At 35.1% G+C, this 6328-nt stretch overlaps 1 protein-coding gene across 22 annotated transcripts in view; it reads right to left on the bottom strand.

Moving 5' to 3' along the window:
• Window positions 1–5001: 5001 nt before the first annotated feature.
• FOXP2 (forkhead box P2) overlaps window positions 5002–6328 on the bottom strand; it is a 608228-nt gene continuing 606901 nt past the window's right edge. For all 22 annotated transcript variants that reach the window (XM_034963386.3, XM_063605582.1, XM_034963391.3 and 19 more), the window contains one exon: window positions 5002–6328. This exon is cut by the window's right edge and continues 1880 nt beyond it. The gene's annotated coding sequence lies outside the window, so the exon portion shown is untranslated.

The raw sequence follows: 6328 nt of genomic DNA, 5'->3' as shown, positions 1-6328 counted from the left end.
CAGCTCCCTAAGAATGGAATAATTTTGGATAGTCCCTGAGTACCTATCAAGTGTAATAACATTTGGGTCTTTATGTGTAACAGAAATTCACCAAATGGAAAATTTCCACTGATTACACTTTCCACGTACTTTCTTTTAGTGCCTAATATGCCAATCTGAAATTATTCCCAGCTCATAGACCCTATCCACTGATAACCCTCTATTCTCATTGCCATCAAAAAAACAAAAATGAATTGGAAAATCAGTGGACCTCCTGTCTTACTCCCTTTCCTGTCCTCGTGGCAGAAGTCACGAGTAGATGATGGCACATTTTTCTTGTGTAGTGAAGGTATGGCCTCAGAACCCATCATCAGGTATTTACTGAGCCTCTATTATGTGCCAGGCACCCCAGGCAGATGCTATGCATCCATGTTAGTGTTGGCAAATGACATGAAACCAGTTTCGCAGTTCAGATACAGAGCCTACATTCAATTTTACTTTTCTTAGACCTTGTGTGACTAACACAGTCTAGCTTGTTAGTCCCCTGTCACCACTCTCTTTTCATTGGGCTGGAACAGGAATCCCCTCACACGAAAAAGCGCTGTGTTATGGCTCAGTCATGAACATATTGAATTATTCAATACTGTTAGCATCTTCCTAAAAGTCAAAAGGCAAGTGAGTGGATGTTTTTTGTGATTCAGTGAGAACGCAAAATTTATTGATTTAATTACAGTGATCTCTAAACAAAAAGTTGCTACCTATTAACCTCCTAATGGGCTTAAACGTAATTGCTTCTGACACCTGAGATAGGAAAAATGAATTCTTCTGTTCAAGCCATAACTTTGGAGTTCTTTGGCACACAACATGAAAACGTTTTCCCTCTGATTTTGATTAGATACTTTGGAAATAAGCCTTAATAAGTCACTTAAATTCTGCCAAAGTACTTGAAGCCTCTTTGAATGCCTGATCCCAAGGTGACTGTCTCTCAAATTTTATGTATCATATGTACTTTTCAAATGACCCAGTGATTTTTTTCTAAAAGCTAGAAATAACAATTTTAGTGTCAAAATGCCCCCCCTCTAAAATTTTAGGATACTAATGCTCAAGACTATTCTTTTAGCAAAATGACAACTATTGACATGCTCATTATCTAATAATAACAGTTTTAAATTTACACAGAGGGCAGAATTAATGAGATATTTCCATTTTGTGGTGGAGACTATTTCTAAAATGATGGGATATGTATTGGTGAAATAAGTATTGTCAAATAACGCAACTATCTGATTATGCATCACAATGAGTATTAAACAAATCCTCCACAGTGGTAAATAAGGAGAATATACTTGAGAACTAGGTGTCTCAGACTGGAGACAACCAAAAATGTTGGATTATTGTAGGCGGCTCACATACCATTTTGTGGTTATGGGGAAAACAGTGGCATCTGTAAAATGATTTTAAAATTCATCTTTTATTATTTGCAATCTTTTTTTAAATTAACTTTGAAATTAACTGATTTCTATTATCAGAGAGTTCAAAACTATAAACAAATGCATGGCATTCCTAGCAAGCATTTGATATTATTATAAGACTTTCAACATCTAGGTTTAATACTTGCCGATGAAACATTTCTATTGAACCTCAGCCCTATTGAGGCTGGGTTGATTTGGTTTCTTGTGGATTAACTGTACAGGAGCTCCTTTCTTTGGTGAAGGGCATTAAATAAAACATTTAAATACTGGTGCACAGTTCAACTCCAAGGACTCACTCGATGCTCGCCCAGATTTTCCTTAGCTTTTGTTCTCCAAGAAGCTTATTTTTTTGGCTTATGGAAGATGTGTGAATTTATGATCTTAATAACTTTATATTAGAAGTGTCTTTTTAAAATTTTATGACTTTTCCCTGAGACTTCTTGTGAGTTTTTTTTCCCCCAGCACATTTGAGAAAAGAGGATTGGTAGTTTTAAAATGTTGCATTTTCTATAGCATCCTATCAGTACACTTAAAGGAAAGCAGGGAGGCCAGGTCAGGTGTTCTTCCTACATCATTTCCCATGACTCCAGGGCTGTCCGCTGCCTCCACAGGGAGGAAGAGAATGGTGGCTTACGGGCTTTGCCTCACATCAGCATCCCTGGATGTTATCACGGGAACCTGCAAGCTGTTTTACACAATTTCCACCAGGCAATAGCAAATTGCTATTGAACACGAGGATCTACGAGTGACTGAGAAGGGAATCACACAGCTAGTCCACTTTCAAATTGATGACCTCTTCAGTGCTATCATCATGACATGAAGAGTTGAAAAAATACATATCATGTCTAGTCATAACAGGAACATTTTCTTTAATAACTCTTTTCATTTTTTCTTTCTGTTCATCGTCACCTCTGGACATGAATATTTGCTGTCAAACCTTTGATCCCAATGATCCTCAAATATGAAAGGAGGGACAATTTTTATAATGTGGATGTTTTAATTTTCTGTAAGAGTGCTGGAAACTGAAAACCCATGAAGTTAAGGGATAAGATCAGCTTCAGCTTTAGAAAAGAGATTGACTGATATTTATTCAAAGAATTTTAAGTGAACCTTCACAACAGAGTGTGAAACTGATAATGTGTATCTGGAGCTTAAGGTTCTGATTTTGTTTTCTTCCTGGAGCATGTGTGTGTGAGTGCCTATGTGTATATATTGGCTTAAGCAATATGGCCATCACCTGTAAGGTGCAAATTTCCCAGAAAATTATAAACTCTTTATTTGTTTTACTATGGCTAGTCTTTCCATTTATTCAGGTGTCACACAGTTTCATTTAGCCGGTGTTGATGGTGACTGAACATACGGAGGGTAAAGGGAACAGTACGTTAAATTGTGGGTAAAGCCAAGTCTTATTTTCTCAAGTTACAGTCTCTTATAGTTACCTTGTGCCTTGGTGTTTACAGTTTTCCATGCAGTTTAAAAACAAACAAACAAAAAAAGCAAAAAGATAGAGCTTATGATCTTTTCCTTCACCAGCATTTGAACATTAGGATTTGTCTTAATATCCTTTTGTAAAATATTTGAAACAGTAGGGAGTTGGATGCTTAGCTTTCATTACTCTTATTCAAGAAAATACTTAAAGTGTGACTTGCCATCTGTATTTCTTCTCTGCTTAGTTAGATTTTAAGTTGACATCTGTTTTGTGATTTTATTTTTAAAATTCAGAAGTAATTTAGTGACCAACTTTTTACAAAGCACCTGAATCCTCCATTGATTCAACAGCACAAAATATCTGGGTAACAAGTGTTTTAAACTACAGGATCACATGAGTTTGAATTTAGGTTTACGTACAAAACATCCGCCAAATCAGTTTTACTCATTTCTTGTTATTTCTAATCTCTAAATTGTTCTCCTTATATTAAAGTATAGAAAATGCTCAGACTAGATTCACATCTTGTTATGTAGCCTTAGTAAGTTAACAAAATACGCTGGACAGGATACATTGGTAATCATTTACTTTGAACTAATTGATAAAGAAAAAAACGTAATGTTCAAGGACATTAATCTCATGTCCATACTTCTTTTTAAAGCCATTTTTTAATCCTGTGGAAAGTCCTTTATTCAAGGTACCCTCTCACTAGGATGACAGAAAATATTAAGTTATGCATAAAATTAAAAAATTCTCAACAGATTCATTTTCCTTTTACTTTTGATTGTGAGGAGATTTGGAAGTTAGGTTAAAGTAGGAAGTGAAATTTTCTAATGCTGGGGCCCTATCTTGCCTGTTTTTTTCCACTAATATGGGTCTGGAACAGATCCCTAATATCCTAAAAAGCATTTCCTTGGAAGCTACTTACCTATCTCTGACACATTCCCCTAAACCATGGCTGGATGCTGTGGGTGTGACTGATATTCAGAGGCAAAACAAAAAAAGACAATAAAGCAAAAAATGTCATAAAGTTAAAAAGAGTAATCATGTTTTCCCCTGGCATTTTTTAATGTTCAGAATTTATAATGTCAAATTGTATCAGAATAAAAACACGAAAACATGAGATGAGTGTGTGGGGAAGCAATTTGGAACCTGAAGACAGTTTTTAATGGAATGCATTTGACAAGCAGCCTCCATCTTTATTGACTACATTTGAGCATGGTCTGGTTTATGAATCCCCAATCCCTAAGAAAATAATTTTAAACAAATTGTGGGACATGTGTATACAAATTTATGACTTGGCTCTGGCATGGAAGAATGGTCTCTCCGAAAGAATAAAATCCTATTGGTTATAAATGGGTCAAAAAGAATTAGATTTTTTTATTTATACTTCAGAAATGTAATCAAGTGAATGAAATGGTTTCATATACATTTTTACATCCAACAGCAGTGACACACTGTTCATACATTAATTCTATAGTAAAATGTACATCCTTCTTTTTTGCTAAGTAAGATATGCCAAGTGTTCATGGACAAAAAAAACCTTTCCTTGCAACCTGAACTAGTGAAATAACAAGGGTAAGCCATGTTCCTTTAAATAGCTTTATAGACTTAATAAAGCTATTGTCCAAATGTGTGTTAATACTGGCATGTGTAAGATGAAGTCTCAAAATTCTCAAAAATGTAAATGTCCAACTTGAAAACTTTACAAAATATCATATTGGATTTTGCGACTGAATCTGCCCAGGGACATTAAAGTCCAGGATGGTTTATGTAAGTGTACTTCTGTAGCTCTATTCCTAGCTGACTATTCTTCGATTCCCTAATCACAAAGAAATGCATTCTTATGAAGTTAAGCAGCTGTAGACACAGAATGCTGATGACATTTTCTCCATATCTGAGTTATCTAAAGAAAACCCAGTTAGTGGTAATTCTACCAAATACTTGTAACATTCACATAAAATTTTAATTGATTTTCAAATAGTACAACTGTGCCATGAATCCAACCACATAGAATATAAGCCTTAAGCCCACTAGGTTTAAGCAATTGTGTCTTTGTAGACTAAAACTATGTAAAATAAAATCTGATAACTCCCTGGTGTTAGAGGTAGACAGTTTTCTTTCAAATCCTAGGTTTGGTCCTTTATTTTATTCAGCAGTGAAAGCCATGAATACAGAACGAATAACAGCTGTTACAATTCTCAACCATGACTTCTAACGTCAGAGAATTCAAAGTATGAACATAGTACACAGTAATGAAAAGTATCAAAAATTAGTTTACCTCAAAAAAGATAAATAAAACAGGTATATTCCACCAATACATAAACAGATGTTTGTGCTACAGTTTAAAATTTGCTGTATACAAAAGATCATAGTCCCCATAATCAGCTTATGATAGAAGCAAGAATACATGAGCCATTTAAATTGTCAGACATTATGCTTTATAAGGTATGCACAGAAGTTCAAGCAATAAATACATACATTAGTTCAAAGCCTTACAATAGCTACGCAAAGCAGATGCAGAAAAGCAGATTTGCTATTACTAGCAAGCAATGATATAAGAGTAAAAATTCATGAAATGCATTAAAGCAACATTTTTCTTAGAAAAAGTCTGGTCATTTATGGGTCCACCAACATTTTTACATAATATGCACAATTATCAAAATACAGACCAAGCATTTCAGAAAACTCCAAAAAACCTAAAATCTATTTTCAAAGCAATTGCAGTTTTGGAGGTTTTTCTGGTATAATGTGCAAGCAGCTATTTTTTAAAATTGTATTCATATAAAACCCATGCAAAACTCTACAGGTATATGCATTCTGTGGCTGAGACTTCCTTTCAAAAGTTTTCTAACTGAGGTATGCATACTTTAGCATTGTAGTCTTAGGCCACCCTCCTGATGGTACAACTCTCGCAGTTACTTCCAGTCCATCAAAGCCTTTTGAACATGCACCTGAAAGACCCATTTTTCCTTTCAGATAATCCTTACAGTAGGATCCTAGATGACTGAAAACCATCTTTCACCATACCCATCTTTCTTTTAATACCATATTGTAAACTTCCGGTTCGTTGATCATGACCCAAAGACAAACATAATGAAAAGTAGCAGTTACTGTGACGTTCTCACGTTTCATGCAATCTGCCATAATTGTTCTAATGTTTTTCTTTTTTTTTTTTCTTTTTTTTTTTTTGCAGAGGTAGAAGCTTTCAGAAAGCCTTTTGGGTAAGTGGGAAAACCCTTTTGAAAGCCGTTATGTCCTTTTATTTGGTGTGATAGATGACTGGGTATCTCTCTAACTCTATTTGCTGACTTCAGCAAAGAATCAATGATGAGCTTAGTTTGCAAGAACCGGTTCCATCACATGGAACGGGAACGTATGTTAAGCTCTAGCAGCCACCTTCTGTCAAAACTGTTTGTAAAGCAATAACCATAATCAGGTTATGAGGTCCCTT

This window comes from Pan paniscus, chromosome 6 (genome assembly GCF_029289425.2).
Source record: "Pan paniscus chromosome 6, NHGRI_mPanPan1-v2.0_pri, whole genome shotgun sequence".
Taxonomy (NCBI): domain Eukaryota; kingdom Metazoa; phylum Chordata; class Mammalia; order Primates; family Hominidae; genus Pan; species Pan paniscus.
This window is presented reverse-complemented; position numbering and strand designations above follow the sequence as displayed.